Source organism: Accipiter gentilis, chromosome 6 (genome assembly GCF_929443795.1).
Source record: "Accipiter gentilis chromosome 6, bAccGen1.1, whole genome shotgun sequence".
Taxonomy (NCBI): Eukaryota; Metazoa; Chordata; class Aves; order Accipitriformes; family Accipitridae; genus Astur; species Astur gentilis.
Genome location: NC_064885.1, coordinates 9,203,705 through 9,216,378, shown reverse-complemented (window position 1 = coordinate 9,216,378; position 12,674 = coordinate 9,203,705). Strand labels below are relative to the sequence as shown.

The window sequence follows — 12,674 nt, the reverse complement described above, 5'->3', positions numbered from 1 at the left end:
GCGCTCCCTGCCCAGCCCGTTGGCTCGCTCTGCTGATCACAACGGCGGCGGTGCGAAGAGGAGGACGCCGTCTCCTGGGCTGGCTGGTTTGATGTGGGTTAGTTCAGTAACCGGCTGGCAGAGCGATCCGGAGGGGGAGGCGCTTGGGAGCGGGATGGGGACCAGGAGCCGAGCTGCTGGGCTGGCATTTTCCGGGAGCATTGCTGGCACTCGCGGTCTCAATTACAGGATAGAAATATTAAGGCAGGTTGTGATTATCAGGAGAGGGATAGGGTTTTCTGCTTGCTTTTTTTATCTTTTCTTTCTTTTTTCCTGTTTTTTTTTTTTTTTTTTCCCTCCCCTCTTTCCCCTTCGTGTAGCACTCATGGATGATCTCCTGTTGATCTCCTGTTGCATCTCAGATGGGGTGAAGGCACGGAAGGCAGCCTCTCCCGGTCAGTCGGTGTACCTCGGACAGGAGAAACAGCGGATAACGGGGAGACTGGGAGGACTGGGAAAGGCAGGAGGGATGGAGGAGAGGGGCCCGTGGCCGCTGTGGGTGGGCTGGCTGGGCAGGCAGCGGCAGGACAGAGCTGTCTGGGGCTCAGTCCAACCCGCTGGCATATTAATACCCAGCAAAACCCAGAAAGCACCAACCCCCCATCCCATCCCCATTTATTATTGTGCATCTGATTTTTTTAAAAATTTTTTTTTTGTTGCCAGTAGTGTGACTCATCTTTTTTTATATCTCAGTGTTGGTAGTATCGGAGGTAGAAAGTATAACAGTAACCTATATTAAAAAAAAATTAGCGACTGCTCGGTTGAGCTGCTGTCTGTACCAATTACGTCGCTGGAAAACAGGTAGCAGAGATCTGGGCTGGAAGTGTAGAAATGTTGAAGAACCGGAGCCAAAAAGCAATAGAGAAAATTGTGGTTACTTGAGTATTTCCATGACGTGAACGTGCGCCCAAGGCTCCTCCGTGGGCGGTTAACCCCTCACAGGCAGGGCTGCAGGCAGCTGCCTGCTCCACCAGAGTCCGAGCAACGACCGTGCCGGTGGTGATGACCAGTGCTGGGACAGGACACTCATTATTCCTGTTAGGATTAATGCAATTAATGCTAATGGGCCTTTGCCAAGCCAGGGGTTGGCGGGTGACTTGCCTGGGGTGAGCCACTCACCTCGTGAAAGGAGGGTCGGATTTGAGTCCAAAGTGTTGCTCTTTTGAAGAGAAGTTGAATTAATCCTTGCCAGCAATCAACCTTGTGTCTGTAACTAGTATTTGCTAGTTTTCTGTGGGAACCTCCCAGTTTTTGAGGTTTGGCTGCTCGTTATCACTCTATAAAAGCCTTTTCTCTTTCTCACCCGCAGAGGTGGTAAGTCTGAGCTCGGGCTGTGGTTTGGTAGGGATCCTATCTACCTCCCAGGACATGGTCCATGTCCATGTCCCACCTGGTCCAACACGTCCCCAGGCATCGGGCTTCTTCAGGGCACGCAATGGCATCTCTTTGTGACCCGTGGTGGCGGGGAGATCTGAACTTTTGTACTTCTTTTTGAGGTCTAGACCTATAGTATCCCTAAATGTAGATGACTCTGCTCTGATCATCAAAATCCTCCTAAAATTTAAATGTTCAGCAAGTTGGTGATGCAGGTCCTGGCTTCGTCACCTGAGCTCCCACATGAACCCATTTGAGATTCTCTCTCTCTCCTTACCCGCCCCCCCCCCCCCATTTGAGATTTTATACATACATCCCATTTGAGATTATGTGTGTGTATATATATATGTATTCCATTTGAGATTATATATATATAAAAAAATATATATTTTTTTTCCCCCCACACTAACGTTTGCAAGTCACCATGGGACACCTTTGACTAAAAGACCCCTTTATGGAGGGGAAACAAAACACAGACAATGAAAAGATGTTTTTTCCCTATGAAGAGCTGACAGATCCATGCTGAAGGATGAAGGCACTTGAGGACGAGTGGCACCATGCTGGTGGCCTGGCCCAGCCGCGCGGCAGGGTCACCGTCACCATCAGAGGTGCGATGTTTTGGGGAGGAAATCCGCTTCTTGCTCTTGTGTGTCCCCTGTGCCCCTGGGTTCCTGTCCGCGGTATTTTTGCATCGGGTGTTTCCTGCTATTTAGCCACTATGTGTATTTTAAACCAGCGTGCGGGGGGAGGCGGGGAAGGGATGTGAGTTAATTCGGACCGAAGGGCAGGGTTCTATCGGGCGTCCTTGTCCGGGCGGCTGCGGAGCGGTGGGGGATGCGATGCCGGGGGCAGTCCCGGCGCTGACGGGTTTTGCTCCATCCCGGTGGAAGCGCCTCCGGCGCATCCGTGTGGTCCGCAAAGCCACCGGCTGAGGCCACGCTGCTCCCAGGACCCGGGTGGGAAAGCTGTCCTTTGTGCTGGGACCAGTCCCCATGGCTGGTCCGTGTCCTCCTGGGGGGATGGATGGCCAAAATGTGTTTTGTTTTGTTTTTTTTCCCCCTCATCTTATTGGAGAGAATTGCTGGCGTCCTTGCAGAGCCACCCTCTGAGCAAATGCAAGGGCTGTGTTTTGTATGTTATATATTTACTTTATTATATGGTTGTTTTGGTTTTTTTCTGGTTTTTCTTCATCTGGTTTGGAAACTGTTTTTCTTGCATTTGTTGCTGATAAAAATCAGTTGTTTTTTGGGAGGGGCGCGTGGGCGGGGGAGATTCTCTCTTCTGCTTCCTTTGCCACGGGGAGCGAAAGCACAGAGATTCTCCAGGAGGAGCTCAATTAGCTGAGCAGTGACTCCAACCCCTTCGGCAGCCGGCGATGGCCAGATCCCCAGGGATCTGCCCTGTAAAACGTCGGCTCAGCTGGATTTTGCTGAGCAGGCAGTGCCCGTCCCCAGGAGACAGGCAGCCAGGGTCGGGATAACCCTCCCTTTACGTGCCTGTTTGCACTTTTCTTTTTCCATTTTGCAACCTCCAAGTCAACAGAAGGTCTAAAATAAGGAAAATGTGGGGAGTGAGTGGAAAAATAAAAATAAAAAAGGCCAGCTCAGCGGTGTGGGGTGTCAGAGGGAAAGCGATGGAGCTGTGTCCCCGGCCCTCCCGCTCCAGCCACTGCAGAGGGTTCCCCTTGGGGCACTGTGTCCTTTGGGTTTTTGCAGGTTTTCTGGGCTTTTGCACGCTTTGGAGGTTAGAGACCTTCTGTTGCCTGCAGGTAAATGGAAACCCCATCAGAGGAGCAGGAGCGTTTTGATCCGCCCCCCTCTGGAGGGGAGTCCTGCAGTGACTTGGGCGAGATGGGGCTGCTCTGCAGTGCCAGCTCAGCCCTCTTCTGGGGCTCCTCTTCTACCTATAAAAGCCTAATTCAAATTATTCTTCCCTTTTTCACCCCTTTTTGGCATAAACATATATAGATATCTGTGTATATATACATATATATAGGATGTTACCTATATACATTTGTGTATATCGTGTATATATACATATATATAAAATATTTCATCCTTATACACAAATGTGTATAGGTATCTATGTGTATATATATAATACTTCATCCTTATAGACATGCACACAGATATTATACATAGTTGGAAGGAGATTATGGAAAAAGCCTAGATGGGACTCATGTTTCCAGGGATCTCTGAGTATCTTGCTCCAGGAAAGGAACTGCTTCAATTACACGGAGATGTTTGATCCCCAAAGAGTTCATCCATGAAAAGTATTAATTGTCCAACTCGCCCCTTTTTCCCATCCAGAAGAACAGATCTTTTCTATCCTACAGAAATTTTTTTCTTCTGATATAATCTAAACTAAGGGCAGCATAGACTTAATTTTCCATGAAAACCCATCCAAGGGGATTGCTGAAAATAGACCGTGCTCTGAGAACAGACACCAGAAAAAGCAAGTGTGTGTGTTGGGGCAGGGGGGAGCCAGGTCAGCCGGGGCAAGGAGTTCTGCAAAAAAAAATTAATAATCTCAGTTTGAGTTAATTGAGTTGAACAGCGGCTCGTTAGTGCCTGTGTGGGTCGGGGTCGGAGGATGCAATGCCCTCTGGATACACTGGCTGCGTTTTATCAGCCAGATTTTATTTACCAGCAGGTGGGAGATGGGTTGAGATGCCATATTCAAACTTTCAAATTTCACAAAGGTTTGCCATGGCAGAGGCATTTCCTCCAGAAAATAAACAAAAAGAAAAAAACCCCTCAAACCTACCCCCTTCGGACCTCTGTGCTATTAGGATGGAGTTGGCTCCCTTCGGCCCTGAGCTTGGGACAGGGTCTCCTATCAACCCAGCATGCAAAGTTTGGGTTTTCCTGATCCATTAATACACAGCCCAGCTCATACGCTCTGGCTTGGCTACAGGTGCCAGCAGGACTGATTAAAACTTATCTATTAAAAGGTATCTGTTAAAAGATCAGCTTTTAGAGGGGTGAGAGCGAGCAGGTTCCCTGTCTTGGTAGAGAAAGGGAGAAAATGCTGTTTGGATTTAAAAGCAAGATCCTGTAGTTCTTTTTTTTTTAAGTTTTTTTTTTTATTGATGTTACTGGTTTGGGGCTTTGCTTTTGAGGGGTTTCCTCTTGCAGACCCCTGTGGGTTGGCTCTTACAGATGTCTCGGGAGTTGGGTCCACACCAGTTGCAATTCGATCCAAAACCTGCCACGTGCAAGATGTCGAACAAAAAAGTGGCAAAGCAAATTGTTTGCTGGGCTGTGCCATGAGTGCTGCAGAGTGAGCCCCTGTTTGGGGGAGAGGGAGGAAGTTTTATCTTGTTTTGTGCCGGCAGGTTAGTGCGGGAGGTGGGGTGGGATGTCAAAGGGCTTCCCCTCCCGCCGAGGGCAGGTTTGGGTTTGGTGTGGCACACCGAGGCGGGTGCTGTACAGCGGGGAAAACGCTGGGGTTACAGCGGTGGGGGGGGAGGGGGGGGGGAGGTAACCCCTTCCCTGGCTGCCTGCTCCTGGGGCGGTGGGTGCTGGGTGTTTTAATGCTGAGAGCCCCTCGACCGGCTGGTCCCTAAGCCCCGCAGGGTGGTGGAAGAAATGTCCTCTGAGCAGGGATGCTGCCAGCGGGATGTGCCTGAGCTGCTCGGTCCCTGCTGGATGCAGCAACCAGGAGCCACCCGTGCTTTCCACAGCACTTGGCTAGTGGAATAGTTAAGTTACATTTATTTTTATTATTTATTTTTATTCTTTTTATTATTTATTATTTTTTTTATTTTATTGTTGTATTTTGCATGCCATACAAGTGTGATATTCTCAGTGGTTGCTTACAGCCTCATCGAAGATGTTTGGCTCAGTGTAAACATTCACCGGATCCTCGGGGAGGCGGTTTTGGGGGATGCTATTCCCCGCACTGAGCTGCGGCAGCCCTTTGCTGCATGCTGAGCAGCATCTCTCCTCCAGGAGCAAATGCATCCTACTTTGAAAATGCATTCTAGTCTCATTTTCTTACCTCTGTCTTCAGCCCCAATATCCCTTTTTTTCCTATTTTTAAAGAAAAAAACGCCGAAACACAGTCACACCTTGCTCTTCCCCAAGTCTCGCAGAATTCAGCTGAAAGGTGCAGCCCAGTTTTTGGCGCTGAAATTCCTTCCCTGGACCATGCACGTTTTCCCACTGCCCGGCGGGGATGAGCGGATGAGCTGACCCGGCAGCGCAGGGCATCGCCGGGGCTCCTGGCACCTCCGCCTCCACAGCTCCCTGTGTTTGGTTTCCTAAACCGTTCCCCAGCGCTGCCAGGAAAATGTTATTAAATTTTCTGTCGCCGGGTGTTGGACTCGCTGCGAGTGGCCTATTTGTAGTGGTGTGTGGCGGTCAGTCGTGCCCGGAGGGGTTACAAATTCGCCACAGCATTTTTCCCTGGCCGGGCTGGTGCTTTTCTGCCACTGGGCTGGGTCGGAGGGGTTTTGGCTCGGGGTGGCATTTGGGCATCTCATCTGTGACGCGGGGGGAAGCCAAGAGCTGAGCAGCCGAGGGAGGACGGGAGGCTGCAGCAGAGCCCAAAAGGGTGAAAAAACATTACTGGGCAAAAATCCCCAATATACTTAACATTACCACCGGGGTATCAATGGGAAATTAGCTGAAAAAATAGGTTTAGGGCATTAAAGAAGGAAATAGAATGATATCTGTAGGGTGCAAGAAGAGGATATACTGAAATTGCAGCGTGCCCCTCGGTTGGGGTTGTGGTAATTCTGGCAGAAGGTTCCCAAATGCAGCAGAGTCACTCCCTTGCCTTTCCCTCAGGTTCCGGAAAGGGTCTGCTTGAAGCAGAGATAAGGAGAAGCTAAAAAAAACCCAAAACAACACAACCCCAAAAGTAAAAAAACCACCCCAGCTTAAGCTTTACTTTATTCAAGCTCCTGTAGTGGTTTTATTTTATTTTATTTTATTTTATTTTATTTTATTTTTTCCAAAACCTGTTACTATTTAAATGCAGATTTTTAGCTTTTCCACCCGGGAGCCGGAGCTGAAAATTCTTTCCACTGCGTTGGTGCAGGAGGGAACAAACCGCTGCTTTTAGTTTGCTCAAATAATCCATCCCAGGCTGGAGCCGCGGGTTTCCTCTGCCCCACTCCCTCCCACTCCCAAAACGATCCCGGAGAATCTGCTGTGGGTACTGACGGGGAGAAGGATGGGGAGGGGACGAGGCCACCGCTTGCAGCCCCATTTCCCCAGCGTTTTTTCCCTAAATTTCCCCAAGACTTTATTCTTGCAAATGCCACGTGGGCACTAGATCTGCAAGCCTGAGCGGTGGCTTCATTTTTGGGGCCAAAATGGACAAAATCTTCTCCCCTTATTTTCATAGCATTAAGAAAAGGAGGTGGGTTATTGGCAGGGAAACGGTTTGCTTTTCACTGTGTCACGGGAGGAGGATGCTCGGGGCCAGCCAGGCTTCCCGGGACTCCCTGCGCAGTGCTGGAGGGCAGCTCATGCTATCCAATGTTTAGGGGATGAGCCGTTTCCAAGAATAAAGGAAGGGAAGTTTGGGGTAGGATGGGCGAGGTTTTCCTTCTTTGTTTCACGCAGCTCCTTGACCCATCAGTCCGATGCCACGCTCCCACCTCCGTCCCTGTTTCCCTCTACCCAGACAGCAGGACGAGGTGGCGGTGGCTTATCCTTCAGCATGGGGATGTGCTGACATTCCGGGGAAAAGGAGATACCACGGGACCAGATTTGCCTGGTGCTTCACTGCCGTTGAGGGGCACATCCAGGATAAGTGAGTTTCCTATTCCCTGACCTGCTGAGATGAGCTTAGCTAGCCAGAAAAGGAGCAAACGAGCCTTTCAGCTTCTCCCCTCCAACCACAGGAGTGGGGCTGTGGGTGCCTGAATGCACCTATTCTGCCCTGGGACCCTGTCACCATCCTGGAGGGACCGACGGTGTTGGGCTGGGTTCAATGCCGGTGGGTTTGGAAGAGCAGCGTGCGGGTAGGATGAGCCCTGTCTGCCGCGAGAAGCCCTGTGACCCAAACCAGGAATTTTTCAGGCTGATTTTATTGCCAGCCATTTACGGCATCCGGGTGCCAGCCAGAAAACCGGTTGGATCATTTCACCCTAAAGCATCGCCTGGAAAATAGCAAGGACGTTTCTGGCCCTTAAACCTCTGCTAACCATCCTCATGTGCCACCCCGCCAGCCCTCACCCGCCCCAGGCTGCCGCCATCCCCAGCGCTTCCTCTGGCCCCAAATTTGCTTATTTTTGGGGCTGTGGATCCCCCAGCCAGGAGGGGCACTGGGCTTTTGCGAAGCACGGGGCAGGTCTCGAGCAGGGCTGAGCGCCGGGGAGTTACGGGAACAGCAAAAAAGCCGGTGTTTGCCGTGGGAGGGGGGTTGTATCTCGTTCTTTTCACCTTCCCACCGCCTGCCTTTCAAAGCAGCCCCGAACGAGCGGCTGTCGCGGGCAGCCAGCGTAACCAAAACTCGCCTGGCACGCAGGAAAAAGCAGCTGCGAGGCGGTAAGCAAATAAGGTGCCGGGGGCCGGAGGTGCTTCCCCCACCGGCGGCACACCCAGGGCCACCACCGCCTTCGCTCAGGAGGGGAAGCACCCGCGGCTTTGGGACCAGCAAATTGGGGGTGATGGAGGACGCGGGAAAGAGCCGGATTCCCCGGGAGCGGCTCGTGGGGCAAAGCAGAGCTGGGCCGCGGCCATCTGGCGTGGGGATGGGGATGGTCCCAGTGCCGTGCTTGCACCCAGGAGGGGCTTTTTTGATGCGTGGTTAATTGCCGTTTGTTTTCCTTGGGTCGCAGGGGCTCGGCGCAGCTGGAGACGCCGGTTGCCGCAGCCCGACGGCCTCACGTGCCGCGCACACGCGCCCGCCGCGGCTGCGCCCGCCCGGGGATGCGATTTCCGCGCGTGGGCGGTGGGTGGGGGCGCGCCGGCCGTCGTCCCGCTGCCCCCTCCCCGCGGGCCGACCCAGCCGTCGTCGCTCGGACGCCTCAGCCCCTCTCGCCGCGGTCGGGGTCGTGGGGGTGCCCCGGGGGCAGCACCCCACCCTGCCTGCCGTGATTCGGATGGATGTATGGGGGTTTTTTTTTTGTTAAACGGCTAATTCAGCTCTGTGGGGTGCTCGGCTCCCCATCTTGGGTGCAATAGCACGTGGTGCCCGTGGGTCCAGGGTGGGCTCCAGCAGGCAAAGGGGTGCCAGGGCAGGCGGAGGGTGAGACCGTGGCAACGCCTGGTTTGTTCTGCAGAAGGTGAAGCCACCTCAGAAGGTCCCTTTAGCTGCACCCCGGAGGTCCCGCTCTCCCCGAGCGGAGCCACGTCCTGCCTCGGCGCGTGGCCGGCGCCGGGGGCGAGACACGAAGGTGCAGCGCGGTCTCCAGGGATGCGGCGGCGTTCGGGAAACTCGGGGGTGAAGCTGCACGTAAAAGCAAAGCCCCTGTGGGTTAATTCAAGTAACGCGCGGCCGAGGCACCTAGATAACTACGCTTTGTCCTCTGTGAACATCGGGTAGCATTAGCACCATTAGGCTTTGAGTGTTTGTCATCCCACATAATGCTAAAACACCTGGGATTAGTTTGCAAACGCTGGCTTTTTTACACTTCTGCAGCTCGAGTGCAACCATGCAAGGTGACGAGCAGCTTCACGCCGCCATCCCCAGGCATGATTTACACCAAGCAGGTGATGGGCTGAGCTCGCGTTAAAACAACCCAGCAAAGCCTCTGCCGGTTGTGCAATCCGGCGGTTTTGCAGAGTACCGGTGATGTGCAGCGGTGACGGCTGTCACCGAGGATGAAGGAGAGCAGACGTCCCTCCGGGACGGGATCCTTCCAGCGCAGCCGGCCCTGGGAAAGGCAGCCAGTTAAAATAACAATTTATTCTGCCTGGTGTCTTGTGGGACAGTGGAAGGATCCCAGAGCAGCCCTGCCTGGGTTCCTGCTTTATGTCATGGGAGGGGGGTGCTCTCTCCACTTGGGGGTATTTTAGGGGTTTTCTTACTCTTTTCACTACTTTCTTGGGCTCTTTTTCCTGCCTGTTGGCAAAGTCTGGGAATCGGATGCGTCCCTTGTTTTGCCCATCCATTTCGCCTTCCCTGCCTACGGAAAAAGAAATTAAAGGGAGGAAAAACAATTACAATGAGTTTACAACATAGATATATGGCTTGAAGGAAGTTATTTGGAGCAGAAAGCTGGGCCCAGGTGTGATGCTCATCGTTATCCCTCACAGTGGGCACCGTGCCGTTACCCTTCTCACATCACTGGGTGGCATAAGTGTTTCCCATAAGGGAAATCTGCTTTTATCCTAGGGAAGCTCCTGAAATGGTAGGGAAAATGGTATTTCAGTGTTCACCCTGCAAGATGTTAGCTGTTGTGGGTCGCACGCCGGGTCTGAGAACGCACCAGGGTTTGCTTTGCCGTGCTGGCCTGGGGATTTGTCACCTCGTGCCTCAGTTTCCCCAAAAGCAGAGTGGGATGCGATACCTCAACGCACGATGGAGAAATGCCGGCTGCTGTAGGGCTGTGCCGCTCCAGGAATTTTTGATCCTGTTACAGCAGGAGAAACTCAAACATTTCCTTAAAGCGACCCCAACGCCACCCTGTCGCATTTTATTTGTTTGCTTTGGCCCGGAAAGCGGCCAGGGTCTCCCTGGGGACACGAAGGCTGTCGCAGAGCCCCGGGGCGGCAGCCTGCACCCGTGCCGCCTCGCTCGTGGGTGGCACCCGTGTTTATTTACCTTTTCATCACCTGATTACTGTGCCCTGCCATGTTGCAGGCGCCAGCCCGTGGGCTGCCAGCCCTGTTTGAGTTGGCAGGAGCCGGAGATTAACCTCTGGCTAAAACAGCCCAACACCAGCCCCACGTCTGCCCAGGGTGGCCGGGCTCGTTGCATACCCTTAGAGCGTCTCGTGTCGATATTTTGCAGCCCAGCTTGGGCCACGGTTAGCGTGTGATGTGGCGGCACGGCAAGGAAAGAAGTCGTGATGTGATAAGCTCAGAGCAAGGTGCCAATCCTCAGCCATCCCAGGAGCTGGCTGCACTTTGTGCCCCTGCAAGGCAAAGCCCTGCGGGTCGGTGGGGCTGGGGCTGCCTGCACCTCTCCGCTCGATAACCCAGAGGAGAGCACGTTCTTCTGCCGTTGGGAATGGTCCTGTGACATCCAGGCACCCATCGCTCTGTTGTGGTACCTCTGCTTCCTTGGCTCTGCTCTCCGAAGCCGCGATGCAGAAGAGCAGGAGCAGAGAAACTGCAGACAACGCGTCCGCAAGCTGCGGGTCCTGCACTGGGACCGCTCAGCTCGGGAAGCTGAAAATTTGTGGTGCGAGTGGGTGGCCCTGTTTTGGGATACTCTGAGCAACCATTATCACTTTCTGCCCTTGGTGGTGTTACTGCGTTTGTCTTCTGGCCGTAACGGGGAGCTTGGGCGCAGAGCAGGATGTCCGTGCTGAGCTCTGAGCCACCGACCGAAGAAAAGGGCTATTCAGGTGCCGGCTGGGAGTTTCCATTTCAGCCCGTCTGCGCTCACTGTGTTGTCCCAAGGGAACTGCAGATTTGGGATTTTGCTGGTTCCCTGCTTGTGGCGGGTTTCCTGGCCGGGTGGAACATGGCGGCACTGCACCAGCTCTGCTGCCCTGCCTGGTGCCACGGGGCTGACTCACATAAAACTTGGGTTTTGGCGAGTAGCAAACCTTCTTATTTCTAGTGAGATTTTGAAAGTGAGAGGGAGAGGCTTCAGCCCAGCCCCAAACGTTCCTGTTTTCTGGTGGGTTTTGATCGATTCAGACCCAAACCCTTGAGTTTATTGTGACTTTCTGCCCTTTTTCTCTGGGTATTTGGTGCAAAGTGGGTGCTGGGCTGCCACGTGAGGGGTGATGGAAGGAGTCACTGGTGGCAGGGGAGATGCCTGGTTCTCAGTATACTCAAAATTGGGTTTTTTTGGGGAGGCGTCTGCAGCAGCATTGCGATTGTTTGAGGTTTGGTGACAGCGACGGCATAGTGTCACTCTGCCACCGGCGGTATTTCGGCTGGCTGCCCCAGTGCACGTGTTTCCTCCCGAAGTTCACGGAAACCTGTTTTCATCCTTTAATCAAGAGCTCATGCAAAGTCCCTGCTCTGCAAACGGCGTTGCTGTGGCTCGTCATGCAAACACCGGGCAGGAGAAGCACTAAGAGGAGCGTGGCGTTTTGGGTGGCTGCTCGGGGTGGAAAGTCACCCGCAGGCACCCTGGCAGAGCCAAGACCTGCGGGAGCCCCAGCCACCTCCCTCGGGACACCCACCCGCCCCCAGCCCTCTCACCTCGCACGTTTGCACCCTTAAAATGGAGCCTGGATGGAAATAGCAGCAGCAGATCTCTTCTACTTTTAATTCTGGTGGCTCTCTGGGCTGGGGAGAGGAAGCCGGGGGTGGAGAGGAGCCGGCTGCAAAAGGGAGAAGAGCCACTTTCCTTCTGACGCGCTCTGCAGAGTGATACGAAGCATTGAAGCCACTCCAAGATTACTTTTTTTTTTTTGCTATAAGAATAATTATAGGTGTTACGTACTGGTCTGTTTCTCACAACGGCAGGGGATCAGAGTAGCCTTATCTAGGAGAGACATGGGTTTAAACCAACTTGTAGTAAGTGTGTCCGTGAGCACTGAGGAGCTGGTACGGTTTGATATGTAAACATGTTCAGGCTTCTTGTTTTCACTGGTTTGTTCAGTGAAGGTGGGTTGGGGTTTGGTTTTTGGTTTGGGTTTTTTTTTCATTTCTCTGAATGAAAATAGATGATGGAAAACAGCTGAGCAGGTTTCGCTTCCCGCTCTCGCTCAGGGTTCCACGCTGGGGGTGATTGGAGACAACGCCACATTTGGTCCAGCGACAGGTCATCAAGCGTGTCAGCCTTGGGCCAATTCCTCTTGAACTTCAGTCAGTCCCTTATTCCCTCCTAGAAACACAAGGAGTTGGAAAAACATATTACTTTATTATCACCTCATGGGGCACAGAAGTAGGTGGCAGACAGCAGAGGCTTTGCGACAGCTCTGTGGGAGGTTTCTGCCTGAATTTTTCCCCCGTCGGAAGGTTTGGGGTTGGGCTTTTCTGTCCGGTCCCCTCCTGCCCCGGAGCACCAAAGGATGGAGGCAGCGGGTACCTGCCCTGGTGCCGTGTCGTCTCGGCGCTGGTACCCCGCTGTCCCTTGCAGCACCGTGCGATGCCTTTGAGGCACCAGCACAGCCCTCCCAAGGGTTTGCTGATGCATGGCTCTGGCTTGGGTTTCCCCATCTCCAGCGAGCAATG

General features: G+C 53.2%; 1 protein-coding gene across 1 annotated transcript in view; it reads left to right on the top strand.

Moving 5' to 3' along the window:
- Nucleotides 1–12,674, top strand: part of ATP2A3 (ATPase sarcoplasmic/endoplasmic reticulum Ca2+ transporting 3) — a 57,916-nt gene that overhangs the window by 6,587 nt on the left and 38,655 nt on the right.